Source organism: Rosa rugosa, chromosome 2 (genome assembly GCF_958449725.1).
Source record: "Rosa rugosa chromosome 2, drRosRugo1.1, whole genome shotgun sequence".
Taxonomy (NCBI): domain Eukaryota; kingdom Viridiplantae; phylum Streptophyta; class Magnoliopsida; order Rosales; family Rosaceae; genus Rosa; species Rosa rugosa.
In genome coordinates this window covers 31,285,927-31,300,713 of record NC_084821.1, presented here as the reverse complement: position 1 = coordinate 31,300,713, position 14,787 = coordinate 31,285,927, and the positions used below count along the sequence as shown (strand labels likewise).

The following is a 14,787-nucleotide window of genomic DNA, read 5'->3' as shown; positions in this document are numbered from 1 at the left end:
GCTCGAAGGGTAGACTCCAATCCGGAGGACATATGATGGGGGCCGTGGTCAACAACTCCTTGAGCTTTTCAAACGCCTTCTTGCAATCCTCATTGAACACAAAGGGCACGTCCTTTTGCAATAGGGCACACATAGGTCTCGCCACCTTGGAGAAGTCTTTGATGAACCGCCTGTAAAATCCTGCATGGCCAAGAAAAGAGCGTACCTCCCTCACAGTTGTGGGGGAGGGTAAGTGACGTACAAGATCAACCTTAGCCTTATCTACCTCAATGCCCCTAGCAGATATTATGTGTCCTAACACTATCCCTTGTGTCACCATGAAGTGACACTTCTCCCAATTCAGCACAAGGTTAGTTTCTACACACCTCTCAAGTATCAATCCTAGATTCTCTAAACAAGTATCAAAATCTTTACCGAAGACACTAAAGTCGTCCATAAAGACTTCAATAATATTTTCAATGTATTCTGAGAAAATGGAAAGCATACATCTTTGGAAAGTACCTGGTGCGTTGCATAAGCCGAAGGGCATGCGCCTATAAGCAAAGGTCCCAAAGGGGCACGTGAAGGTCGTCTTCTCCTGATCCTCGTGGGCTATGCAGATCTGGTTGTATCCACTATATCCGTCCAAGAAGCAATAGTAGGAATGGCCCGCTAAGCGCTCCAACATCTGGTCAATAAAAGGCAAGGGCATATGATCCTTCCTCGTTGTGGCATTCAGCTTCCGGTAGTCGATACATACCCTATGACCAGTCACTAATCTCTGGGGCACTAGCTCATTGTCCTCGTTCTGTACCACTGTCACCCCAGACTTCTTAGGCACCACTTGCACTGGAGAGACCCACTTACTATCAGAAATGGGGTAGATCACCCCACAATCTAGCAACTTGATCACCTCGTCTTGGACCACCTTCATCATGGGCGGATGTAGACGCCTTTGGGCTTCTCTTGTGGGCTTGGCGCCATCTTCTAACAGGATCCGGTGGACACACGTGGTTGGGCTGATCCCCTTGATATCTGCTAGAGTCTAACCAATGGCAGTCTTGTGCTTCTTCAACACGTCCACCAACTTCCTTTCTTGCTCTACCTCCAGCATTGACGATATGATCACTGGGAGGGTCTCCTTTTCTCCTAGGTACGCGTACTTCAAATGCTCAGGGAGTACCTTCAATTCCAACTTGGGTGCCTGAACAATAGAGCGTAGCATTTTATTAGTAGAAACCGGAATTGACAAATAGGAAATTGACCTCTTTATAGGCTGAGCCTCCAGTGAGGCCACAGTCTTGATCACTCTAGGCTCCTCAACGTCCCACTCAACCTTGGGGATGGGTTCCCCATTTGCATCATATCCGACCCCCTCCTCTAGGGTCAGAGCCAATTCATCCTCAACCATTGCTTCAGAGAAAACCTGCGCGAGTGAATCAACTATATCAATAGCAAAGCAAGGTTTCAAGTCAGAAACAGGGTACCTCATGGCTTCAAGAATGTTGAAGCGTATAACATCACCATCAAACTCCATGGTGAGAGTCCCTTTGTACACGTCGATCTTCGTTCTAGCAGTCCTCATAAAGGGACGCCCTAAAAGTAATGGAGTGGTATTTAGGGATGATTCCTCTTCCACTTATAAAACTTGATTCCTCTTCCTCTTCCACAAATAAAACTATATACAATGATCGACTTCCCTAACCTAGACCAATTCCACTCAGAAATTACTAAGTGTAAAAACAGAAAATCCATTTCAACATGCTACAATACTGTGCCCATCTTAAATGCCTAGATAAGAGCCCAAATGAAAAGCCTCAGCGGATCAATCCATTTATCTAATTCGTTCTAATGTAGGCTTGGATCGGAAAAGTCCTTACCAAGCCTAATACAACTAATTTTCGAAAACACTCAGCGTAATTCTCTTAACTAATAGTATTATCTAACCCTCGAATCAACTCACACATGCAAATTAACCATTACACATAGAATTTAACATGTAATTTCCAGAATCGTTTAATCATTAAAGCATGATTTTTACCACTTTTTAGAACTAATTGCTACTTGTTTAACTCAGCGCCTTAAGAAATAACAATTACTCTTGGCAAATTAAGCAAACACACACGAATAATCAGCGTGATTCTAGCATGCAAACTTATTAACTTAACTATGAAAATTACCTAAACACGTAAAAGGGCACAAGATTGTAACATGCATCATAAAAGAATTCTCGAAATTAACTCAATAATAAACTGAAAATCTCAAAAATATTAATAAAAATATTCTGAAAATTTCATGTCTCCAATTACACAACTCGCAAATCCAAACACACAAAACCGAAACAACAATTGTAAGTAGAGTCATAGTTACACTTTGAAGCTTTCCTCAGCGGCTTCGCAACAAGGTGATGAACTCGTCTCTGCTATGGTGGTGGAGCGTCCTTGACTCAGCGCCTAAGAACTTCGTAGATTGATGGATGGATGGTGGTCACGGTCTTGTAGGTGTTGGAGGTTTGAGAAGTGAATTGGGCAAAGTCTTGGAATAGCTTTTGGCCAGGAAGTGATAGGCCGGGAAGTGATAATAATTCTGTTATGGACGTTGCCTATTTATAGGGCAGCATTGGTTGGCTTTTGTCGATCATACCCTTCATCATTGGACGGATGGGATTGCATAATAATTCATTTAATTTTCCAACTGAAATGTCTCTTTTATGGCCTTAATTCCTCTCATAATGGGGTCTTTTAACAAGCTGAAACGTCTTTCTCCTTTATTTATTTTCTAGTTGAAGCATCTTTCTCCTTTATTCCCCAACTGAAAACGTCTTTCTCCTTTATTCTCCAACTGAAAACGTCTTTCTCCTTTATTCTCCAACTGAAAACGTCTTTCTCATTTATTTCCCTTCTTCATTGCTTGGTCAAATGTCTTTAAATGCTTTATTTTCTTATTCCATCGTTGCTGTTTCAAAGAGTTCCACCAGCCAAGGTTTCCTACAACAAGCAGGAGAATATCAGAAATTTCTAGAGAAAATAAAGGGAATTAAAATGTAAAGACCACAAAAACGAGGAATCCTGATCCAGCTAGGATTTTTGATGAATTTATCTTTTTCCTCTTATTTCACGCCAAACACTCTACAAGACTCTTAAAATGACTCGATGACTCAAAACACGAAACTTAAGGGAGAAACAAGGCTAAAATGGGGCATATACTCAATAATATCGTCGCACTTTATGCTCCTATCACATAAGTGAACATGGTGCATAAAGCATCCTTCATTGATGTTGGCAAAAAACATATGGTACAACAAAACTGAAATTGTGTCTTGTATTTTAAGACTATGCTTTTATTTATCTTCCAAAGAAGTGGTCAAGTATGGTCTTAGAATGCAAGACAACAGTATGTATGCTTAATGAAAATATATTTGGATACTTATAAATTTTTCTTTTGTCTAAAGATGTGGATGAATCTCCTTGGATAACATATTTTGATTAAGCATGGCATATTGATAAAGAACTACATGATATTAGGCTTCTGCTCAAAAGTGATGCTTAATATTGTTTTATGTGTGGACTAACATGAATGCAAGTATGGATTGATTAAGTTTTCTGTATGATCTTGTGTTGGATTGTTCTTGTTTTGGTTGCTTAAAGCTAAATAAAACACAGAAAACTTAAAAGCTATTTTCTTTACAAATTGAGAACTCACTTGAATTTTTTATTTTGCTCCTTAGGTAACTCCTACATGAATTTGAACAGTGTCATCAGCTAACTGGAACCAACTATAGAGCTTGGCTAGACTCTGTAGAGAATTATATGGAAATGCATGAGAACATAGACTATTGCTTTACTGAGGATAAGCCTGCAGAGTTGACTGATAAGAGTACCAAGAAAGAAACTGATCTTTACAAGAAGTGGCATAGATCTAATAGAATGGCTAAGAATCTTATCCGTACCTCTATGTCTAAGACTGTCAGGGGAAGCATAAAAGAGCCTGAGCTATCATCAGATTTTTTGGAACTCATAGCTGCTAAGTTTAAAGAAAGTGAAAAGGCAGAAGCAACTAGGCTAACTAAGGAGTTTCATGATTTAAAGTACACGGGTTCAGGGGGAGTTAGAGAGCATATTATGAAGATGATCAACATAAATAGCAGACTCAGGGAGCTATTGATGGGGGTTAGGGATGAACAGGCGGTGCTTTATGCACTGCATTCCCTGCCTAATAATTTTAGTCATCTTAGGACCAGTTACAATACTCAAAAGGGAAACTGGACTTTAGATGAGCTTATATCCATTTGTGTGGATGAGGAAGATAGGATCAATAAAGAGAAAGAGCCTGCCACATCCATCAATCTCATTGAAAAACCTAAGAAGAAAAAGCCCCAGAACAAGCTCAAGCCTACCAAAACCATAACTAAGAGTTCAACAGTTGCAGTGGCTAAAGAGAACAGGCCATTTAGGTTCAAGTGCTACTTTTGCAAAAGAGTAGGACACATGAAAAAGGACTGCACTGGCTACAAGAACTGGTTAGCCAAAAAGGGTAAGATTTTTTCTAATACAGTTTTTTTCTCTAGAAATTAATCTTATAAATGTTGAACCACAGTCTTGGTGGATAGATTCAGGCTCACCTATTCATATAACTAATTCTTTGTAGGGATTCATAAGGAGGAGAATCCCAAAAAGTGATGAAGTGAACCTGTGTGTGGGCAATGGCATGAGAGTGGCAGTCAAGGCTATTGGCACCTTAAAGCTCGATTTAGGATTAGGAAAATTGTTAGTTCTGGACAATGTTTTTTATGTACCTTCCATGAGAAGGAATTTGGTTTCAGATTTGTTATTGATAGTAATGAAATTCTTATTTCTAAAAATTCTGTTCAAATTGGTTCTGGTGTTATTATGAATGATTATTTATAGTTAAATTGTTCAATGGCTCAACAAGAAATTTTACTTGTTGAAAATAACACAAACAGTACTAGCACTTTAACAGGTGTTAAAAGAACCAAACTAAATGAAAAGTTTGCATTTTTGTGGCATAGAAGACTCGGCCACGTTTCAAAAGAGAGACTGAAAATTTTGGTGAAAAACAAAATCCTAAATGAACTTGATTTTTCTGATCTAACAGACTGTGTGGAATGCTTTAAGGGAAAAATAACCAATACAAGAAAGAAGACTGCATATAGAAGCCAAAATTTGCTCGAACTCATAGACACTAATATATGTGGTCCTTTTAGGCATCAAACTATCTGTGGGAATGTGTATTTTATCACATTCATTGATGATTTTTCTAGATACACAGTTATGTTTATCTACTTTCAGAAAAGGCACAAGCATTGAAAGCCTTTCAAATCTTTAAGTCTGAGGTAGAAAATCAACTAGAAAAGAAAATCAAAACAGTGAGATCAGATAGAGGTGGTGAGTTTTATGGCAAGTACACTGAATCCGGCCAACAAAAGGGTCCATTTGCCTTGTTTTTGCAAGACAATGGAATTAAAGCTCAATACACAACACCATATAATCCACAACAGAATGGTGTTGTAGAGAGAAAGAATAGGACACTTTTGAACATGGTTAGATGCATGATGTGTACAACTGGTTTGCCTAAATTTCTATAGGGTGAGGCTTTAAAAACTGCAAATTATATTTGCAACAGGACACCTAGGAAAGCCATAGAAAAGATTGCTTTTGAGCTTTGGTGTGGCAGGAAACCTAGTCTACATCACTGCCATGTTTGGGGATGCCATGCAGAAGCTAGGATTTATAATCCAAGCTTGAATAAACTTGACCCCAAAACTGTTAGTTGCTATTTTATAGGTAATCCAGATAAATCTAATGTGGTGACCCGAGAGGGGGGTCCCACAGCGCCGCGACTCCGAGCCAATGAGGAATCGACATGTCACGAATGGCATCACAATAGCTCATCAACCCGAAACCGCAAGGCCTTTTGAGTTTAGGTTGTTGGTTTACAAAACACTTTCTTGGACAAAAGTCACAAAACATTCTAGCAACCGAACAACATATTTTCGCAAGCGGAATTTAAAGTGAGCTAAAAGATTTGGGCTTACAATAGGAGCCCAATTTGGAAAATAACAAATCACGAAGTAAAAACAAGTATGAGAGACGCGCCCCAGGGTTACCGGTCTCTCGAAATTTTGTAGATGAGCGAATAGAAAACAAATAAACCAATAAGTTAGTAAGAAAATAAATTACTAAGTTACTTCCAAATCCGATAAGGGACCAAAACCTTCCTTTTGATAAAACTAAAGAGAAATGCGCCAAGCCGGACCATGTGCCTCCCCTGTACGCTTCCCGACCACATGCTCCAACCTGCACACTATAGTAGGGGTGAGCTTTCGTCCTCGCATGCCCAGTAGGGGCCGACCCAACCATGCTAGGTTTGAAAAATAATATACTTGAAAATATTTACTACATAATATTGTGCACGTTTATCGAAAAATGCTTTAAGAAAAGAGACAACCACAAACATTTGTTTTCTTTCATAAAACATATGCAGTATGTTTCACACAACTTGGAGCTCCGAGATACTTACCTGCCGGCTAAAGTAAAATAAATCAGTGACCGACCTGGTTCGTCCTGAGTACGAGAACCGGCCAACTACTCTGTAGTCTTTGTGACTACAAGTAGCGAAAGTGTCCATTTCCTGGCTCTGAGTCTCCTATGACTGGTTCACTATCTGTATTTACCTTTCCTTGACAAACATAGGAGCACAGCCCCCTCCGGAGGTTCACGGTTATCGACACCGTGGGATCCCTAGGAATCTACGCGTCTAGGTCCCATTCACTTTCAGGTCACAAGTACAAACATATAAGGGGTACAGTATCTCAACATGCAAGTCTAGCCTCGGTTTTTGTAATCAGTAAATATCAGTTATGGAAACATAGATATCACGAGGCATCGACTAATGAACAACCAAAAACGTTCTTGCAGGCAACATAATATAATACTAGAGCATTCCACATATATCGAAAAGCCTCTAACAAGGAAGGGACAACTCACCCTACCTGGATATGCCGGCGTATTCCACGCTCTGACGCTTTCCGCTTAAGCTTCCTTAACGATCGTGTTTCCTAAACCATTACTTAGTTTGTAAGTAATTATCCAGGTAAACGTCATGATCAACTTTAAGTAATCGCGCACACTAAATCCCTTTTATTTCAATGAGGCCATTAATTACTTCTTTTAACCTTTACCAATTTGGGAAACTAACTTCTTTCTTAAAAAGGAAAAACGTCCTTATCGCTCCGCTAAACTATCGCCAATCCGAGCGACCAAAGTCGAGTCGATCCTCACACTTTACGAGGTCGGTCAACCCTGGTCAACTCTCGGAGTTGACTTTTGACCGTTGACTTTGACTTCTGACTTTTGACCAAGTATTCCCTTATTTACCATTATTTCTTATTTATCAAAAATAAATAAGTAAATAATTATAAATAATGTTTTACTCTTACTTTTACCCATTTACTCTTCCTTTTTCACCTTTTCACTTTTACTGTGATTACCTCCACACTTTCACTTTTACCTTTTACCTCCTTTTTACCAAATTTACCTTTACTTTCACCTTCTTCACTTTTTACCACTTTACCAAGGTAAAACTCATTTAATTCAACTTTTACTCTTTTCTTCATTTTCTTTATTTTCTTCCAAAAATAAAGCCATTTCTTTTCTTCTTCCTTTTCTTTTTCTTTTGGCCAAAATAACACAATAACAATCACCAAATCTTCAACACCAATTTCCAATCCTTTGAAAATTAGATCAATAAAATCCTACTAATTAAACTCTCTTCAAAACTCTATTTTTCACAATTTTTCCAACAACAACAATATCTCAACAAAATCAAAATCAACCAAATAAATTCCAAAAATTCTAGGGTTTGTCCAAAACCCATTCCTTACCCTTTCTTCTTCAAAACTCACGGCCTAAGCTTCCTCCATGGCCTTCTTCACCTACAAATCCGTCCAACATCAACATCTCAACCAAAAACTCGAAAACAAGGTTGCATGGATAGATCCTTACCAAAAATCCTTGCCAAACCCGTATCCTAGCTTCATGGTTTAAGGAGAAATCGGGTTCATGCACCAAAAATCAAAAATGGAAATCAAAAACTCGAATTTGGTAAGAAAGATGTATAGATCGAAGGAATAGAGGCTAGATTAGGATGGAAAATACCTTGATTTGAGCTTGGAAAGAAGAAATCACAAAAGCCCCAATTTTAGCTTCGGGTTCTAGGGTTTTTGGAGGATTAAATGGCTAAATTTCATGATTTTGGTTGGAGAAATGGAAAGAGGGAAGGAAGAGGAGAAAATCTGGAAATTTTGGTTGAAATCCGGATTCCGGCGACGGCGGCGACCGGCGGTACGGCGGCGCGGAGGCGGCGTCCGGCGGTGGCGGCGATTTCCGGTGGAGGCTAGAGAGAGAGGCTCTCGGTTAGAGAGAGAAAGGAGATGGAGAAAATGAGGGAAGTGGCTAGGGTTTGAGAGAGATGTGTTCTTTAAATACCTCTCCCAAATTTAATTGTGAAAAGTCAAATCTGCCCCTCCTTTTGGGCCAAGTGGGCTTGGGCTGCTTCTATTGTATTTTCTCTTAATTTTCCTCAAGCCCAATCCGAAAATACAACACCAAACATCCTTATTTCTCCGACACTTCACCGAATCCTTTCGGGAAAATTTTCCGGGCTTGTCCTAAGCCTCGATACTTAAAAAAATACTTTTCTAGACCCAAATTGGATTTTCTCTAATTTCTTAATCCTTTTAATGACCTCATAATCTTAATATAATCTCGAATACATTCGTACCTTACGAATACGTAATTTCATACGTTATGCGACAAATTAAAATAACAAGAAAAAGTACGAAGTTAAAATGTCACTACTAGAATTATGCTCATAGACATCACGACAATTAAATCGGTGAGAAATACACGCGATGTAAAACAATGTCATTAACATCGATTCCTCAAAAACCGATTTGTATGCATATAATTGACATCGTTTTTTACTGTTGACCGATGTCTATATTTTGATTCTAAAATTTTCAAAAACGTGGAAACACTAAGTTAAAAATTTTCAAGAACGCGGGGAACAAAATTTTCATTCCCCACACTTAAAATTTTTCCAACTCACTTTCTCTCCTCTTATTCCCCGAACCCTAGCCCTCTCCTCCTTCCTCTCCCACTCTCTTTCCACAGCCACCACCGCTTCCCTCTCATCCGCTCACTCCCGCTATTATCTCTCTCTCTCTCTCTCTCTCTCATTAACCGCCTCCGCCCCCTTGCCGGCGCCATCACCTCCATGAGCAAGCTCTCTCTCTCTCTCTCGGATTTCGGATCTCGGATCTCGAAAGACTGAAAGAAGGCAAAGAACCCTTCAGTTTCAGTTCTCAGTTACCGACATTCAGAAACCGGAGATGGGATCTGGTGCTAGAAGTTTCCTCAAAGTTCTCCTTAAAAACTTCGATGTTCTTGCTAGGTATCAACTGCTATTACCCACTTTACCAAAACCTTTTTTTTTTCTTTTTCTTTTTTTTGGTTATGTAATGGGTTTGTTTCTTGCAGGCCTGTGGTTAGTTTGGTTTAGCCACTGTAAGTTTTGGTTCAAAGATTATAGCTTTCTGAATTCTGATCCTTTTTTTTTTCTTATGCATTGTTCTGTGTTCATGTTAAATCCTCTGTAATCTGGTTAACTGATTCTGGGTTGTTGTGTAGGTATGCCTCAATTCGGGTTATAGAGACCAAATCACCAACTGATGATCGCCAATGGCTTACGTATTGGATTCTCTACTTTATGATTACACTCTTTGAGCTCACTTTGCCAAACTTATTGAGTGGTAAGTTTTTCTTTTATTGTTCGATTTATTTCGTTGATTTGTAAGCTGAATCTAGTTGATGTGCTCTATATGGGTAGCATAAGACAATGGTTCATTGAATTTTAGTGTAAGATGCATAAAGAGGGATGCTTGTGGCTCATCTGTCATAGAAACTGACAAAACAACTCTGTCTGCAGATCATAATACGTACTTAATTGGAGATGATGAGCACTGCTACAGTGACAATCATGTGTCAAACATTGAAGGTGGTTCCTATGCTAAGTGCATTGATTTGTCAAAAGACAAGCAACCAGATATTTGGAATTCTATCAAATTTGAGACTGGTAAAAAGATGATACTATGGACCATTGTTCTTTAAAAAGATGAATTCTTGATATCTGACCTACAAGATTATTAAAACCAAACCTCACAGATCAATATAGATGGGTCGTGTTATTACCTTTTTATGTATGTAGAGTGCAGCTTTCTTCTAAAGCCTGAATTCTTTGTCTGACATTTCCATTTACTTTATTGTGCAGGCCAAATAAAGGAGGTCCTTCTAAGCTACACTCAAAGTTCATTTGATTAACCCTTCAGTCAAGGTTTAGTTACTTTCTATTTATTTTCGTTGTTAATTTAGTTATATCTCTGCATTTACCTTTTATGGTTTGTGTGTGAATTTCATTGTTGTTTTCTTTTTTCAGATCTGACCTTAAAATAAAAAGGTTTCTGTTGTTTGCTGTTGTTGATTTGTTTTCAGTTTTGAAATATTATTTCCTTAATGATTGGATTCAAGTTAATCTGGGATTTAGAGGTTGATCTATGGGTTTGAAATAGAGTTGACGTTGGTCATAGCTACAGAAAACAGCTTATGAGATATTATTGTATAGGAAGTTGTATGTGATGTGAAAAAAAAATAAAAAAATTCAACTATAAAAATCTATACTCGGTTTTAAACTTGGGAGAACTACAAACTTCCTTCTGCCATGAAATTACAGTGGAGATTACAGGTTAATGTGAAATGCAATTTTTATATTTCTATTGAGTTCACTCTGCACGTGAAGGGATTGCTGACATTTTATATTATGTACAGCAAGTATTACCTCTGAAACTGTGTTGATCGATTGTTGTATTTGGAAGATTCAAGGGCAAGAGAACTGTCTTCTTGAAGTATCTGTTTTTCTCTTTCTTAACTGAATGAGAAATTCTTTTTGCTTTTGGTAACCAAGTACTGCCTTTTGTGTTCATGTCCACTGGCATTGCTGCTTGATTTTGTTTTGGGACAGTATGTTACGGAATGTGCAGTTATAGGTTTAGGATTTTAGTGTTTTTATTTAGAACGACTTACAGAAGTGGTCAGCTTAATCAAATATAGGCCCTTTCAAAAATAAAAGGGTTTGCTATGTAGTAGCAGCAAAATCTTATTGAACATAGTAAATCATCAATTTCATGATCAAAATAAATAGTGCTAAATGACCAATATAAACACAGCGGGGAAGAGTAATCTAGCTGCTAGAACTTCTGCTGTGGATTGAAATATGGGTTGAAATTTAAAGGGATTCAAGCTAGCCTTTTCAGTTTCATTGCAATGGTTGTACAGTTTGACTGTGCAGTTATCATGTGGGTGGGTTGGTTAGAGTATGTTTTGAAAGATGATTATTTTCTAATGCAGGTTCTGTTGTGTGTCTTGGACTGTTTGGCTTTGGTCAAAGGAGTTTTGTGATAAGCAAATTATAATTTGAAAACAGGTGAGAACATTGCTCTATTTGTCATTTTTGTATATCAATTCTAATCGTTAAGTAATTTTTTTATTTCTTTTGATTGACTAATAGTATTAGGTAGGAACATGACTTGCAGGGTCTTCAAAGTTTGTTAACATAAATTGGTATTTAGCTTTCTGTCAGTTTCTAAGGTCAAGTTAAAACTTTTAACAATATGATATAATGGTTTAAGTTTCATAAATTAATTGTTTCAGTTGTCTTTATTGAATTTTACCCTCTGATAATATATTAAGAATGCAGCAACAGTCATAGCAGTAATCGAATTGAAATTCAACTCTCAAATGTTCTTGTTGTTTGTCTGAATAATTTTCTCTTTTCTTCTTTATTATATATTCTTTGAAAAAATAGCTACATGATCTTTTGGAGTAAAACAGAGCCAGCTAAGCCCTTAACACAGTTAATAGAATTTTGTTTTAAAGTTGGAGAAAACTTCAGGAAGTTTGAAGTTAACAGTGATGCAATCAATGTCATCAAAATAATTGAGAATCATAATTAGTATCTAAGTCAACAAGTCCAATCTTTGATAACATCTAATTAACAGCAACCAAAAAGGCCATACATAGTAAAGATTCAGTATTTTATAAAGAAACTCACGTAGCATAGCAGCCTAGATCCACTTATCATTGGTGTGTGTCACATGGTTAGTATTTTATCTCATAATGAGTCAATTAATGAAAGCTATGGCAGCTTGTAGGTGGTATATATGACTATTTAGAAATAATTGAAGGAAGTTTCATTGTGATCTGCTATTGGGTTTCTCAGTAAAACAAGTTGAATAATTCAAGACACAAAATGAATTAGAGGTTTCAGGCTAGGGTTTATGAAAAGAGATTAATAGCCAATCATGAGGTTGCTGTTTATAGCAGAAAAGCATCATTGGTAACCTTTCTTTCCTACATGAATACTTTTTAAACATTGATTTGTTTTTTGTTGTATGGCATGCAAGGTATGTGGTTTGTTACATAGCATGGTGAAGTCTGGAAATAAAGACATGCAGAGTTACGGATAATTCAAATGGAAATTACTAATCACTTGATTTTCAACTATATGTGATCATGTATCCCAGTTTCTTCATTTTTCTTTTTAAATAAGAAATCAAATTTCTCATGAACAAATGGACTGTCATTAATTTAAGTAGGGGACTTAGCTCCTTATCCTCTTTACATCTTTTGAAGCTAAAACAAGGCTGGTCTCCTGCTCATCTAAACTGTGGATCGAGTTGGAATTGCACTGGGAGAAATAGATTCTTCCTTTTGGTTGTTGTTGGCCTTGTCCGAGAAATTCTTTAAGATCATAATTACGTTGGGGTTGAAGAATAGGGGACTTGATCAGGGTCTATCTATGCTGGCATTTGTTCCAATTTAATGGAGTTTGTCTGTCTTTAATTGAGGGTTTAGTACTTTACATTCGTGATAGTATTACAAGTGATGAGTTGGAATAGCGGTACTATATCCCTTTTGGTGTTTGAGGTAGAGGTGTGGACTTTTAAGTTGCATTATGGTGAGTCTATAGTTATAAGTTTTATGATCTTGTCTAATTGGAGCAAATTTATATTGATATATTTTCTTGCTAAATTGAAATTGTGCTGCATAACCTCTAAGATGTAGAATTTACTTATTTAAGAGTTCAGGCAGTACCATTGTCAGGCATTGCATACTTGAAAGTTAAAATTGGTGTCAAACAATTATTTATGTACGTCGGTAATCATTTTCTTGTACTATGAAACAATGGCTAAACCTCCAGCTAGAAAAATTAAATTCCATCTAATTGATATATACATATTATGCAGGAGCATTAGAATGGGGCTGCTCCAGCTAGAAGTGTTCTGGCGTGGATCCTAATATAAATTTGAACGTGTCTTTATATGTGCAGGTCTTTCAACATGACATGTCTTTTGGTGAGGAATGTTACAAGCGAGGATGTTAGTTATTACCACACATATGGTTCAGAAGTTTTGGTCACTAGCTTTGTGTATAACTCTTTAAGTTCAACAAGAAGCTTAGTAGTTTTAGGTATTTTGATGCTTATAATTTTGCAAAACCTTTGGTTGGTGTTACAATTGTGATTGTTGGTTTGTAATTGAAATGAGTTCATATTGGTATCTTACCAATTTTCAATTTATAAAGGACATGATGTATATACGTGTATTTCAAATTAGTATTAAACTACAAAAACGATGTCATTAAAGAGATAATACATCAGATTGGAAACAAAAATCGATGTCTCTTTATTCAGTGCACATCGACTTATTAAGTAAGAAACGATGTAATACAACTCAATGGACATCGACTTATTAAGTAAGAAACGATGTAAAACAACGCAATGGACATCCACTTTTTAAGTAAGAAACGATGTAAAACAAATCAATGGACATCGATTTATTAAATAAAAAACGATGTCTAGTATAAGTATGAACATCGGTGTCAACTTCAAAAACTGATGTTTAATAGAAAAATGGACATCGTTTTGTAAAAGAAAACGATGTTTAACAGAATAATGAACATCGGTCGAGTAATACAAAAGAATGTAGATTCAATCTTAAATAGTGTGATATATAGCAAGTACCCGTAAAGCTTATAAACAGCAGGCAAATTTCAAAAACTCCGATGTCTAAGAATATATTACACATCGTTTCTAGAATGAGTAACGATGTTAAAATGAATACTAGTGCTATTGAACCTATATTTCGTTAAGCATTAAATGCATAAATATGAAGGTTTAACAATATCTAAAAACACCAATTTGTGATCATAATAGCAGTTTAACATCGAGTCTGGAATCTAATCCGATGTTTATTGTTGTATGGGACATCGGTTTTTAACCGATGTCTATTTTTTGGCGATCTTTTACATCACCCACTAACACATGTGTACAAATTTTTTTTTACATCGGTTTCTGGCCGATGTATATGAGAAAAATTCTAGTAGTGTGTTCTCCTTTCAAATTTGCTTCGGCGATCTTTTTGCTGCAATGAACTTTAGTACCTTCCAGGCCCAAATGAAAGGACTTTGGCCCAAACTTAAATTGTCGGCCCAGTAGGTGGTCTCGACACCAAAACAATTTCCAAAATCGATTTCTTCACTTAAATCACCTTGCGAAAATCTTATTGGCGAAAAATTACATTCTAAAAATTAAACAAAATTTTCGGGGGCTCACATCTAAAGGCTATAAATTATATTCTGCTCATCATTCACCTAGAATTTTTGAAACACATCA

General features: G+C 37.0%; 2 long non-coding RNA genes across 5 annotated transcripts; one reads left to right on the top strand and one right to left on the bottom strand.

Moving 5' to 3' along the window:
- Positions 1 to 2,288: 2,288 nt before the first annotated feature.
- Positions 2,289 to 8,439, bottom strand: LOC133728035 (uncharacterized). 3 transcript variants are annotated; one of them, XR_009855561.1, is made up of 5 exons: positions 8,157 to 8,439; positions 8,004 to 8,032; positions 7,883 to 7,933; positions 6,987 to 7,057; positions 2,289 to 2,966 (listed from the first exon to the last, which is right to left on the bottom strand). It is a non-coding gene; the product is annotated as an uncharacterized LOC133728035 (long non-coding RNA). The 3 variants fall into 3 exon arrangements; XR_009855560.1 differs by having other exon boundaries at positions 6,992 to 7,057; XR_009855559.1 differs by lacking the exons at positions 2,289 to 2,966; positions 6,987 to 7,057 and having other exon boundaries at positions 7,080 to 7,933.
- A 653-nt stretch (positions 8,440 to 9,092) lies between these two features.
- LOC133733518 (uncharacterized) lies at positions 9,093 to 13,718 on the top strand. 2 transcript variants are annotated; one of them, XR_009857751.1, is made up of 7 exons: positions 9,093 to 9,453; positions 9,540 to 9,566; positions 9,690 to 9,811; positions 9,988 to 10,056; positions 10,330 to 10,392; positions 11,463 to 11,538; positions 13,444 to 13,718. It is a non-coding gene; the product is annotated as an uncharacterized LOC133733518 (long non-coding RNA). The 2 variants fall into 2 exon arrangements; XR_009857750.1 differs by having other exon boundaries at positions 9,096 to 9,453; positions 9,988 to 10,134.
- The last annotated feature ends 1,069 nt before the right edge of the window (positions 13,719 to 14,787 follow it).